The sequence below is a fragment of the Pundamilia nyererei genome, unplaced genomic scaffold (genome assembly GCF_000239375.1).
Source record: "Pundamilia nyererei isolate P.nyererei 1_Seehausen unplaced genomic scaffold, PunNye1.0 scaffold00410, whole genome shotgun sequence".
Taxonomy (NCBI): domain Eukaryota; kingdom Metazoa; phylum Chordata; class Actinopteri; order Cichliformes; family Cichlidae; genus Pundamilia; species Pundamilia nyererei.
In genome coordinates, this window is record NW_005187811.1 from 328354 (window position 1) to 341553 (window position 13200).

Below are 13200 nucleotides of genomic sequence, written 5' to 3' on the forward strand. Positions count from 1 at the left end.
TGTGGAGTCTTTGCATTGAAAGTACGAGTCTTAACCGTAATACATATATATATACGAGAATATTGGAAATGCTGTGTTGTAATAAATGTTAATGACAGGAAAAGGAATATAAGATAATAACACAATAAAAGAAAGAAATTGATTCACAGAAAACAAATGACTATAAAATAACATTTACGATATTAGCCTATTTAGTCATCTTAGACTCTCTTTTTCAGTTTGCTGAAAAGATCTTGCGAAAAGAGTCAATAGACTAGTAGGTAGTGTACTCTATGTGCTATTTTTTCACTTTTTAAAACAGATGACTTGACAAACATCTGTCATTTCTGCGGGGAAGAAGAGCATGAAACTGACAACAAATGGGTAATGACATCAAGAAAGACTGCTAAATGCTATGATCAATTCCCATAAATGAAATTTTAACATTGGGATTTGTAATTTTTTTTTTTTACAGATTCAGTGTGAGATGTGTTTGCGGTGGTTCCACCAGCTCTGCGTGAAAAGCCCACCACCAGAAGATGTGTTTATTTGTTTCGCTTGTACATAGTTGACACTAAAGGTCCACAGCTAGTGTTCTTATGGCACACATTGTCGAGAACACATATCTACATATATAGATGTAGATGTTAAATTAAGAAGTCTAAAAAAACCAAATGGTCTCATTCGTGATAGCTTCGCTACAAAGTGTAAACCGAGTGTAAATTCACTGGAGAGCGACGTGTTTCCATGATCGCATCTGTTTTACAGTATTATAGTATCAAAGTCTTTTTCTAGACAAAGTATTCCCAGCAGGTTATTTCAGTGTACATTATAAGGTAAACTGTCTTCCACACGGCACATTACAATATCACGAAACTAATATTAAATTCATCGAGTCTGCTGTTTTCCAGATCAGTGACAAGTAGCGTACAGAACGGAGCTGGGCAAGTGGCTCCTCCTACTTTGCGCGCTCCCGTGAATGGGGAAACAATTTTTGACGGGGGTAACTACTTTGGCACAACACCGGCCCCCAGGTTGCAACCAGCTAGCACGTAGCCTGCCACAGCGCCTGTTCCCACGCCTTGCGTGGGAGCAGATGGGGCTCGGCGGGGCCCCGAAAGAAGGCGGCGGAGCTGGCGCGCGAGGAGCCGGCGCCGGAGGAGCCGCTCCAGCCGGGAGATTCATGCCCCGCCGAATTAAATATTGTACTGGGTCCTGTGGTTGGAGTTGTTGTTGTGGTGATGTTGAATGGGCAGCGGGAGAGCTGCAGCTCTACGTGTATTGTGAACAGCAACCGTCCAGTATTAATAAAGAATGGTTAAAATGCCACTGGTTCTGCCGTGGTCGTTTACACACCTTTTGCTGCAATTACAGCTGCCAGTCTTTTAGGGTATGTCTCTACCAGCTTTGCACATCTAGAGACTGAAATCCTTGCCCATTCTTCTTTGCAAAACAGCTCCAGCTCAGACAGATTAGATGGACAGCATTTGTGAACAGCAGTTTTCAGATCTTGCCACAGTTTCTCGATTGGATTTAGATCTGGACTTTGACTGGGCCATTCTAACACATGGATATGTTTTGTTTTAAACCATTCCATTGTTGCCCATTCCATTGCTTTATGTTTAGGTTCGTTGTCCTGCTGGAAGGTGAACCTCCGCCCCAGTCTCAAGTCTTTTGCAGACTCCAAGAACTTTTCTTCCAAGATTGCCCTGCATTTGGCTCCATCCATCTTCCCATCAACTCTGACCAGCACACCTTCTTCCACATGTTTGCTGTGTCCCCCACATGGCTGGTGGCAAACTGCAAACGGGACTTCTTCTGATTTTCTGTTAACAATGGCTTTCTTCTTGCCACTCTTCCGTAAAGGCCAACTTTGTGCAGTGCACGACTAATAGTTGTCCTATGGACAGATTCCCCCACCTGTGTGTGAATGTGTGTGTGAATGGGTGGATGACTGGATGTGTAAAGTGCTTTGGGGTCCTTAGGGATTAGTAAAGCGCTATACAAATACAGGCCATTTACCACCTGAGCTGTAGAGCTCTGCAGCTCATCCAGAGTCACCATGGACCTCTTGGCTGCATTTCTGATCAGCGCTCTCCTTGTTCAGCCTGTGAGTTTAGGTGGACGGCCTTGTCTTGGTAGGTTTACGGTTGTGCCATACTCCTTCCATTTCTGAATGATCGCTTGAACAGTGCTCCGTGGGATGTTCAAGGCTTGGGAAATCTTTTTGTAGCCTAAGCCTGCTTTAAATTTCTGAATAACTTTATCCCTGACCTATCTGGTGTGTTCTTTGGACTTCATGGTGTTGTTGCTCCCAATATTCTCTTAGACAACCTCTGAGGCCATCACAGAGCAGCTGTATTTGTACTGACATTAGATTACACACAGGTGCACTCTATTTAGTCATTAGCACTCATCAGGCAATGTCTATGGGCAACTGACTGCACTCAGACCAAAGGGGGCTGAATAATTACACACACCCCACTTTGCAGTTATTTATTTGTAAAAAAAATGTTTGGAATCATGTATGATTTTTGTTCCACTTCTCACGTGTACACCACTTTGTGTTGGTCTTTCACGTGGAATTCCAATAAAATTGGTTCATGTTTGTGGCTGTAATGTGACAAAATGCGGAAAGTTCAAGGGGTTACAGTTACAACAGATTATGTAACAGTTAGGCTCTACAGTATTGCCACAGTTAATCTGTTAAATGCTTAAATATAGAACAACTCAATTTTCTGAGTTGACAGGTGTAAGTGATGAGTATGACTAATATAAAACATATTTATAGGGCTTAAATGCAACCCTTTGTGAAATAGGTACTAACAGTTTATGTTTAGTTCAGGTCACTGTACCGTATGACCACTGTTGGTTTTTCCCTTCCACTATGAGCAATCATAAAGACTATTTTTTTTCAAAAAACAAAAAGCAAAAAACAAAACCCAACCAAGCAAGCAAACAAACAAACAAAAACAGAATGCAAAACTATGTATTCTTAAATACAGCAATCTAAAGAGTACAGAAAAGGAGTTGATTGTGAAAAGATAAAGGTTTTATACAGCAAGCATTCACTGTCAGAGATAAAAGGAGAAAGGGTCATGTTAGCATTAGATGATGAGGTGTGGCGTTACTCTAAGAAAACACCTTTAACTTTTGACTCACTCTATTTACAGGTGTCAAAGGAACTTGTCGTTTTGGTTTCAGTCATTTTTTAATTGAGATTAGTTACTGAGTAATGAAAGCAATGCTTATTTTCTGTGTAAGGAGACAAATGCATGATTCTGCATAACCTGTTAAAAAAAACATTGTCCTTGAAAGCTGAGTTCAAAAATTTGCAAAACAAAAGCACCCCCCTGAAAATAAATTGTGCTTGTGCACTGACACTACTCTCCAATTTGCTTTTAATGTAATTTTTAAAACCTTCTTGGCATGCAGGAAACTACATCGTTTAATTTCTTTCTTTCATGTTCAGTCCTAAATGAAGTGCTTCGCTGCAGTAATATGCAGTAATAGCATACAGACTCTTGAATGCAGATTTTGAACATCTCTGAGGTCAAGAATCAACTAGACCAGAACAGATAACCCTAAGTGTGCGATCCCTTCTCTGCGTCATTTATTTTTGAGAAACGATCACAGAACTAATTAGATAAATTAAAGTTCTAGTCGACGTGTTAGGGATCTAAAACCAAGTCTGATATGAATATTGCTCACGATTAAATGTTTGTTTAAGGCTGCATATATTACTCTACTTGTTGCAAATAATACACATAATACATTTGATACTGGGCACCAATGACAAAATATACACTGAAAAAACTAAAATGAAGACTGCGGGTATTTCACAGACATTGTTGTTGTTTCTCTTCGTTCTTTCATTTTCAGAAATATTGCGGGAAAAAACAGTAAATAAGTAATCAGTAAAATTCGGCTGTGGTAATGGCTACTTAAAACCAGAACCTTTAAATGACTTACTCAAGGGCCCAGCTTGAAGCTAGCGACATACAACCTGACTACAACAGGAAGCATGTTGATGACTGCTTCAGTTTAAAAGCACCAGACCCGCCACCTCCCTATTTGTGCGCTTAAACACGTACACGCAATCGGAAGTGGTTTCTGTACTTACTGCTAGCTTCCCGTTAGCACCGCTGCCAATAACCAGTGGAAGGAGGAGGGACTCTGCGGACCGCTGCGTTGGCGGATGCTTTACAGTCAGACGGGGAGACTGAGGACTTGGAGACAAAACACTTTTCTGGATTTTAAAGGACTTGTTGGTTAATTACCTCAGACGACAGCAGAAGCATAGAAAAAGATCGATAAATATGGTGAATCCTGTGTTCTGGGCTATGCTGGTCTGCATGACCGTCCTGCTGATTGAGCAAGGTAAGTGATAGATTTTTTTCATTTTTGACGCACTTGTTATCGCTATCTTGGAGTCCGTTTGTACCGGATAGTTTGTTAATGTATTAAGTGCCCTATTCATGGCGGTGTCTGCTCCTGCGTTTGACTCCTTAATGCTTGCAATCTCGGCTCAGCAGCTTAAATTAAGCGATTACTGAAGCGCCGTTGAGCTTTCTTGGTGGTAGTGACTAGACTCTGTAAGTGTTCCAGGGGTTACTCTGAACGTGTCTTTACAGCTGCATCCCCTTTTCTTGCGTAAAAGTTCGTCATGCCAAGGTAATTCTGAGCAGTAGTTGGGCTCTGTCTGTATGTATATATATCCACCTAACAAAAAACGAAAAAAAAAAATCATGATCTTTTCTGAAGGCTGGGTTTCAGTCACACAGCTCTTTATTTTTATGCACCCGCAAATCGCAATTTAGCGCTCGTGGCTCCTGGGGATGTGGATCATTTTGACGCATGTCAGATCATGGCAAATGTGAGGTTCTGGCTGCAAAGTATTAATGGCCAGTGATTAGGTATTAGTTCTTAATCCACATTGACTGTGTTGTCCGGTCATGCAAGTTAAGCCATGTATTCTCTGCGCAGGCAAAGGGGCTTTGTTGTTGGAAGGTAGAGCAGTGAAGCAGCTCAGGCTTTCCCATCGTGTTTCCACCTGACATGAATGATTCAGACCAGTAACTGAATTGTACATAGACAGAGGTCTGTTTAAAAGATACAAATAAAAGGTACCTCAGTAAAATAAAGTCTGCTTTTATCAGTGCTCATTCCCAATAAACATGTTACGTTTTTCCTTTTGTTAGTGTTTGAGCTCCATTATCAGTTTAAATTGAGGATGGGACTGGGACACACATACAGTGGGGAAAAGTAAATATCCAACCACTTTGCTAAGTAAATAAAGATGCTATTCACATGAAATTTTCACCATATGTTGGTAACAACCATCCAATCCACACATGGAAATGGAAAAGGGCCTGGTTCTTTTCTGCTCTGATTACTCAAAGCACCTTATACAATTTGCCTAATTCGCCCATTCTTGCAAGCACTTTTTTCTATGCTTTTTCTATCTAACGTCCACACACATTTATACTCCAATGGATTTAAAAACAACTTGGAGAAATCATCTTGCTCAATGATATTTGGTATGCAGATTGCAGGAGCCAGGGATCGAACCACCAACCTTACAATTAGTAGATGACCAAGAAATCAAACGATTGCTGTCCATAAATTAGGTAATGTGTAATAATGAGAACTGACACAGGGAAAAAGTACTGAACACGATTACTGAAATGTGTTTAATGCTTTGTACGAAAGCCTTTTTTTTTGGTGATGGTAGCTTCAAGTTGCCTCTTGTATGGAAAAACTAGTGGCATGCATTGGTCAGTTGTGAATTTGATCCATTTTCCATGCAGTCTTCTAAACCTGAAGGTTCTGTGGGCCCCCTCGGTGAGCACTGATGTTTTGTTCTTTACATGGATTTTCAATTGGATTCAGGTCAAATGACTGGCTGGGCCATTTGATCAGCTTTATAATATTTCTTTGAAACACATTGAGAGTTTCCTGGGGTCTCTGTTTGGGGTCATTCTTGTGCTGAAACATCTTCATCATCCTGGTAGATGGCAGCAGATTTTTATCAAGAATGTCTCAGTGCATTTTTCCATTCATCCCCCTTCAATTGTACGAAGCATGCCAGTGCTGTTTGCTGAAAAACAGACCCACACTCTGATTTTTCCACTCCCAAACTTCACTTATGTTTTTTTTCTTCTGCTTCATACTAAGGCACATTGAAAAATTAAAGAAACAAGTTTAAAGTAAAGAAACAAAATTACGCAGAATAGTCCTCTTTAAACTATTTATGTTATTGCTTGTGCTTGTGAATGTTAAGTGGACATTAAATAGTTAAAACTGTGTCGCTGAAGTGTAATTGTAGGTGTACAGTGCATTTCATCACGACTGTTCGTTTATGAGTGAAATAATGTTGGCCTGTATGCAAAGGAATACAAAAAGAACCATGCAAGCATAGAGGAAAGAAGGTAGCTCCGCTCCTGTAGTCTTTCCTACTCTAACTGATAGAGATGAAGATATAAGAAGCGCCTTGGCTGAAGCTGCAGCCTCTGTGGTGCAAAGCAGTGTACATATGGATGGCAGTCGACATGAATGAGTGCCTGAAGAGGTTCTCTATGCACCTGTAGGGGATGAGCCGCAGACCAAAATTGCTATGAGGCTGTGTCAGCTCTCTGTAGAGAGGGTGGGAAGCTTTGTCCACACTTTCTTTCAGTTTAGTCCCCTGTTGACATGTTTTGTGCTATAGTTCTTTAATCTTCTCTTTCCATTTTCTCTAGCAGTAATTTCCTGGAGACAGCTGACATCATGCACAGTACATCAGTCTCTTGTTGTCCTTTAGTTTTCTCATGTGTAGCAGGAAAATGTGGGAATATGTCAAGGTCAGCTTCACAGCACTCTCACATAAATGCAGTCTTACATAATTTTGTGTTGTTTAATATGGTTGCTACAAGCAATTGGATGGACTCGACATGGTGAAATGGACTCGTGCTTGACAGTCAAATCACATAAAATAAATTTGAGTCACGTGAAGTAAAGCACTCATATGAAGAATATAAATGAATGGATGAATTTAACCATGCAGGTCTGTGCATTCTGTAAAGTGAGGCAGTAGTTCATCTGCTGCTGAACCTTCTGTTTCTGTCAATGGACTGAATTTATTATACTTTTAGAATATTTCCATAAAATCAGGGAGGATATGAAGCCCAACAAACATTAGAAACATTAGAAAGTTTGGTGGAAAGTAGTCAAATTCAAAGTTGCAAAAAAGAAAAGGCAAGCAATGAAAGTAAGAAAAAAACCCAAAACACAATATGTCATCTGAGTATCACACTGCTCCAAAAGAGGCAGCATGTTTTTTTTCTTACACAGAAAATAAGACCATTGCTTTCTGGAGTAATAATCCAGCTTAAGATAAACACTAATGTTGCAGCCTTATTGTCTAATCGGACTGCCTCCTTCCCTCTGTATGTGGCTGGGAAAACACAGTGCTGTCTGTGTTGCCAGGATTCAACAGAAACTCTTGTGGAGTTTTTTTTTCTTGCGGGGGGGTTGAGACACTTGTAGGCCTGTGTATTGTTTCTTTTTCCTTTCTCCATCAGGCCGTGTCAGCCAAAGGCGAGAATTGTGTCCTGTCAGATCAACAGTTGTTCTAGGATGACCAGCTGAGAAAGCGGAGATGGATAGGGGTGGTGGCACAGGGGTCACGGTCTGCCTGTTTTTTGGTTTTTTTGGTGGGTTTTTTGTGCTATTCAGTAAATAGTCCATTAATTCACAGGGTCTCATTTGTGCTAATGCATGACCATTCAGATAAGTTGCCATTACCATGGCAACGAAGATGACTTCTTTGGAAAGTTTCGACATCGGTTATCTGTTTCACAGAATAAAGGAAATACAGATGCTTCTACTTGTATAGCTGTAGAAATTATGCATTTTTACACTCCTGCACACCTTTTAAACCCCACACTTGTTTCTGTCTTTTTTTCCAGTTTAATTATGGCCAAAATGTATGTATGTATACCTCTCATGTAATTGTTTGAACAAATCCGAACAGAACAGATTTATAGTTTTGTTGATCGACAGTTTGGTGTTAAAAGTTTTCTAAAAAAAATAACATTGGCTAAAAGGTTACTGGACACCAACATACATCTGTTTACTTTGTTATTTTAATACAACTGATTAGGGAACACCTTATAATTGCACCATATTTGCAGGGGTGCACATAAGTCGTCCGCAGGTAAGCATTCGCTGTCAAAATAGAAGACGCGCATCAGATAAGAAGTTGCATTTGCGTACATATAAAAGGCACTGTTTTTGTCCGCTAGAGTGGGTTTGTCACGGCATATTCTGCATCACATCTCTGAGCGTTCATCGTTTGTTTGAAGCCAGCTCACCTCCTGCAACCACTTTTCCAAGAATATGCGCTTCTTTTGCGGTTCGGACTCCTTCTGACATTTCTTTGGAGGTGGAGGAACACCAAAGTAATTGCTTAAAGGAGCTTGCTTCTTCGACATCTTTAAGAGTTCTAAACAAATGTCTGTCCTCCTCCGGAAAATCTTACGTACGCAAACGCGCATTGCAACTTCTTATCTGGTGTGTGTCATTTATTTTGACAGCAAATGCGCACCTGTGGACCCCTTATGTGCACACCTGCATATTTGGTTAATGACATTTTTTTAATTATAAAAATTTATGTTGGATAGTTTTATATGACAGGATTGTGACGAGTTGGTTAACACCCCCAAAGGCCCTTTAAGGAGTTCTCAGGCATATAGAGACCTTCAGAGTTTTTAAGTCATTCCTTTCAACAGCTCTGTGGACCTCGGGAGCAGTGTGCTCATCATGAGAAGCACTGAGTTTGCATGGTTTTCTGTCTCTGTATCTCTGTGTCAGATTGACGACCCCACTTCTCACCCTATGGTAGCTGGGATAGGCGCCAGCTCCCCACCCCAGACAGCGATAAGGATAAGCAGAAGAGAATTGATGGCTATATGATGGAAACATATTGACTACCAAAGAAAAAAAGGAAAATAAGGAATGGACTAATTTCTTCTGAAACTTTGCTTTAGGAGGAATCTACACTGTACTGTACTATGCTGTGTTTCTTACAGATGAACTTTACCTAAGTACGTCACCCAGGCTTATTAATGGCAAGTAATTTAAGTCTTTTGTTTTAGATGTTTCTATTTATTTGGGCACATATTCACTGTACTTGTGGGTAGTTGCTGCTAACCACTGGCTTGCTAGCCAGTGGGCGAGTTCCTATTATCATGCATCTACCTCTCCAGAGTCTCTTGTCCTGTGGTTGGTCAGACATTGATTCCACTGTCTCCAGATGAAGGTCCTGGTTGTAGTTCTCCTAAAGAGGTCCAGTGGGTGCTAGAGGCACTCTAGCTCACAAGTGGACAGCAAGTACATTCTATGTATTTTTCTGAATATTTTCCTAATTTAAGCGCTTTGAGTGCTCAGATAGAGCAGAGAAGCGCTATATAATAACCAGTCCAGTCCATCTAATTTTCTATTTTGTCCTTAGTTGTCTTCTCTGTCCTCTTCTATGTCCTTCTATTAATTTAGGACTTTGAACTAGGGATGTGCCCGAGTAGTTGACGACATGACTATTTTCACTAGTTGGACCAAATGCACAGTCATTTAATCTAATTGTTAACATTTTAATTGACACCCAATACTGGTAAACTATTGTGTCCTAGATGTTATGCAGCCATCTGCCACCAGATGGAACATAGTTGCTGAGAACTCCAAAAGTTGATTCTGTTCATCTGGACGTAGCGTTTTGTTGGGGAAATGTTTCGTCACTCATCCAAGTGACTTATAAAGAGTACATTTGCATAATGACTGAAACCAGCCCACTGAAAGAACAATGGGCTGGGAGGTCAGTTCCTTAATCTTAATCATGCAAATTCTCATGACCCTTGATCAACAACCACTGACCAAAACACACTGATCAATGGCCATGAGTACCATTCACATAGAGTTGGGGAATGGCTGCAATCACAGCATTGTAAGATGGCAAGATGTACCCTTAGGCCCCCTCCTTGATTCAGAGATGGTCTTTCCCTTTTCACGTAAATGGTCTCCTTGACTCTGCGCTCAAACCAGCGTTCCTCCCTGTCCAAGATGTGTACATCCTCATCCTTGAAAAGAGTGTCCACTGGCCTGTGTTGTAGCGTCCTAATGACACCCAGTTTGTGCTCCAGTGGATGATGAGTGTCAAACCTTAAATACTGATCCGTATGCGTAGGTTTATGGTACACGTCAGCTTTTAGATGTCCCCCACTACTGATGGAAATCTCACAGTCTAAGAAGGCTAACCTGCCGCTTTTCATATCCTCCCTGGTGAATTTGATGTGTTGGTCCACCGAGTAAATGTGATCTGTGAAATGTGGTACGTCCTGAGATTTGATTTTCACCCAGGTGTCATCCACATATCTGAACCGATGGCTTGGTGGTGTTCCAGGGTAGGATAGCAAAGCCCTCTTTTACACTTCTTCCATGTATAAATTGGCCACGATGGGTGAAACTGTTGAGCCCATGGCACACCCATGTTTCTGCCTGTAGAATCGACTCTTGTATGTGAAGTAGGTGGAATGAAGACACAGTTCCAAAAGCAAACGCACTTGGTCAATGCTGAGAGTGGTCCTGTTGCTGAGGTTGGTGTCTTACTGTAATCTCTTATGGACTACCTCCAATGCTTCGGTGAGTGTGATGCACGTGAAGAGGGATGTAACGTCGTACGAGACCATGGTTTCATCTGTCTCCATAATGACATCTCTCACCTTCTCAACAAAATCCAGGGTGTTCTGGATGTGGTTTTCAGAGCTGCCTACTAGTGGGTTGAGGATCGAAGCCATAAACTTGGAGATGTTATAGGTGACCGAGTTGATCATACAGACAATCGGTCTTAAAGGTACACTCTGTTTATGTATCTTCGGTAAACCATACAGACTTGGTGTAGACTCCCCTAGGTACAGCTTGTGGTATGAGGTCCGGTCAATAGCCATGTCTTGTTCTAACTGCTTCAGACAGTCTATCACCCTCTTCCTGTAACCACTTCCTGGGTCTCGTTTCAGGGGCTCATAAGTATTTTCATCACTGAGTAGTGACAAAATTTTCTCATGATAGTCTTTCTAGTTTAACAGTACTGTGCAGCTACCCTTGCCTGCTGGAAGGATAAGTAATGTGAGTGCCTTCCTCTCCTCCATGGTGATGTTGGATGCTGAGGGCTTTGCATTGCTGATTTCGTCCGTAGTTGCTCTGCTTCCACTTCTGCAATATTGTTGTTTCAAATTGCTGTTTCTGTGGCTGTGATCAGCTCCACTAGCGGGATTTGTCTTGGTGTGACAGCAAAATTCAACCCTTTAGCAAGGATATTTTTCTCTGTTTGGGTGAGCTGTCTGTCAGACAAATTCTTCACCCACTTGTCCACATCCTTGGTGTCGCATCTTTCTCTCTTCTGGCCACTGATGACACTCTCCGTATTTTGTGGTGGTTTCCGACGTACAACAAGTAAGTCAAACTTCCTTTGTTGCCTGGTCTTAGACTTCTTGTGCTGTGCTAGACGAACCTTCTCAGTAAAGTCAAACACCTTTTTAAGAATATTCTCATCTAAAAGCATTGTCAGTCTCTCTATTGAATCTGCTCCTCTTGAGATTTTAGCATGTCGATGGTAAAATTTGTTTGCCTCACCCATTCATTAAGCAACTGATGCTGTGCCTTCTGGAGGACTTTTGTTGCCCGGAAGCCTTTAACTGAAGAGCTCATTTGCAGACTTTTAGGAGTAATCCTGTTTTGTCTGTTTTGGCTGAATCTCAGGTGGTTCCTGTAATCCGCCGTCTTACGTGCTGTTTGCTCATACTGACGTACAAGCACCAACTGTAACTGTAACTACATACAAGCATCTTTAGGCAGTCCTTGCCAAAGTGGGTTAAAATGTCTTGATGCACTTTTGGAGATTTACTTACCTGGATGATTGAGCATGCATCAAGACGATAGTTGCTGAGAAATGCCAAAAATCTGTTAATCTAGGCATGATCTTTTTGTTAAGAAGATGCTTGTTCTTTTAAAGGCAAAGGAATAGGATTATAGATACATGGGTTGGAAATGACCTTTCTCCACAGGGTGGATGGGTGGTCCCTTAGTATTTGGTGAGGAGTTAAGTCATTTGGGAGGTATTCAAAGTAGAGCCGCGACTCCTTCCACACAGGGGTGGATGTAGAGAAATTTTCTTAGGGTGGCAAAGAAATCAAATGGGGCGGCAAAATCAAAGCCTTTTTTTCCCAAACACATATGCAGGTGGTTACATATGGTTAAAATGATTCAAGTGCAGTAAGTGTACACGCTTTTTATATAAATATAGTCTACAACTTAATTATTTTCTGTAGCCCACATAATTAATTATTGTTAATTATTAATTATTATTAATTATTATTATTAATTATTATTTTGTACAACCATGAGAGAACAATCAGGTGTCGCAATAAGATGCCCCACAAATTATGTAAGTAAAAAAAAAAGTTTGTCCACCAAAAGACAGAGGGATAAACCTGCAGGCCTCACAACAGGAGGTGTGTCACTCCGCTGGTTTTCTACTTGGTGAGTGTTTACATTGCAATGTGCCTTTGTGACATTCATTAGTGCCCTCACTGACACACAAAACAAAACAACTACACAACAGACTAACTACACAAGACAACACAACACACTAACTATACTCTCCACACTAAAGTCACGAATCTCCCACATCTAAAAACTCTCTCTCTCACTCGCTCGCTCTGTCTCGCTGCCGTTACCGTCACTCCAGAAACTTTCCCCTTTTCCTAAACAACCAAATCCCACTTGTTGACTTGGTCGACGTGGTACATTTTTCCACCGATAGGAAAGAGGTTGCTTTCTCCCCCCTTCCTTTACCGTTTTAGAGCTGTCCATAGAAAATGCTTTACAAAAAGCAAAAAAAAACCAAAAGCAAAAAATAAAAAATGACGGCAGTATGTAGAAAAAAGCATGGCTTATGTGTGTGTGTGTATACATACGAATGTATGTGTGTGTGTGTGTGTGTGTGTGTGTATATATATATATATAAAAAAACACCCAGCACGCCCCTGTGGGCGGTTTATCCTTCAAGCTCGGGTCCTCTACCAGAGGCCTGGGAGCTTGAGGGTCCTGCGCAGTATCTTAGCTGTTCCCAGGACTGCGCTCTTCTGGACAGAGATCTCCGATGTTATTCCCAGGATCTGCTGGAGCCAC

The 13200-nt window shown here is 41.2% G+C and overlaps 1 pseudogene; it reads right to left on the reverse strand.

Annotated features, from left to right (window-relative positions):
* Nucleotides 1-10118: 10118 nt before the first annotated feature.
* On the reverse strand, nucleotides 10119-11899 carry LOC102207020 (uncharacterized; annotated as a pseudogene).
* Between the last annotated feature and the right edge of the window lie 1301 nt (nucleotides 11900-13200).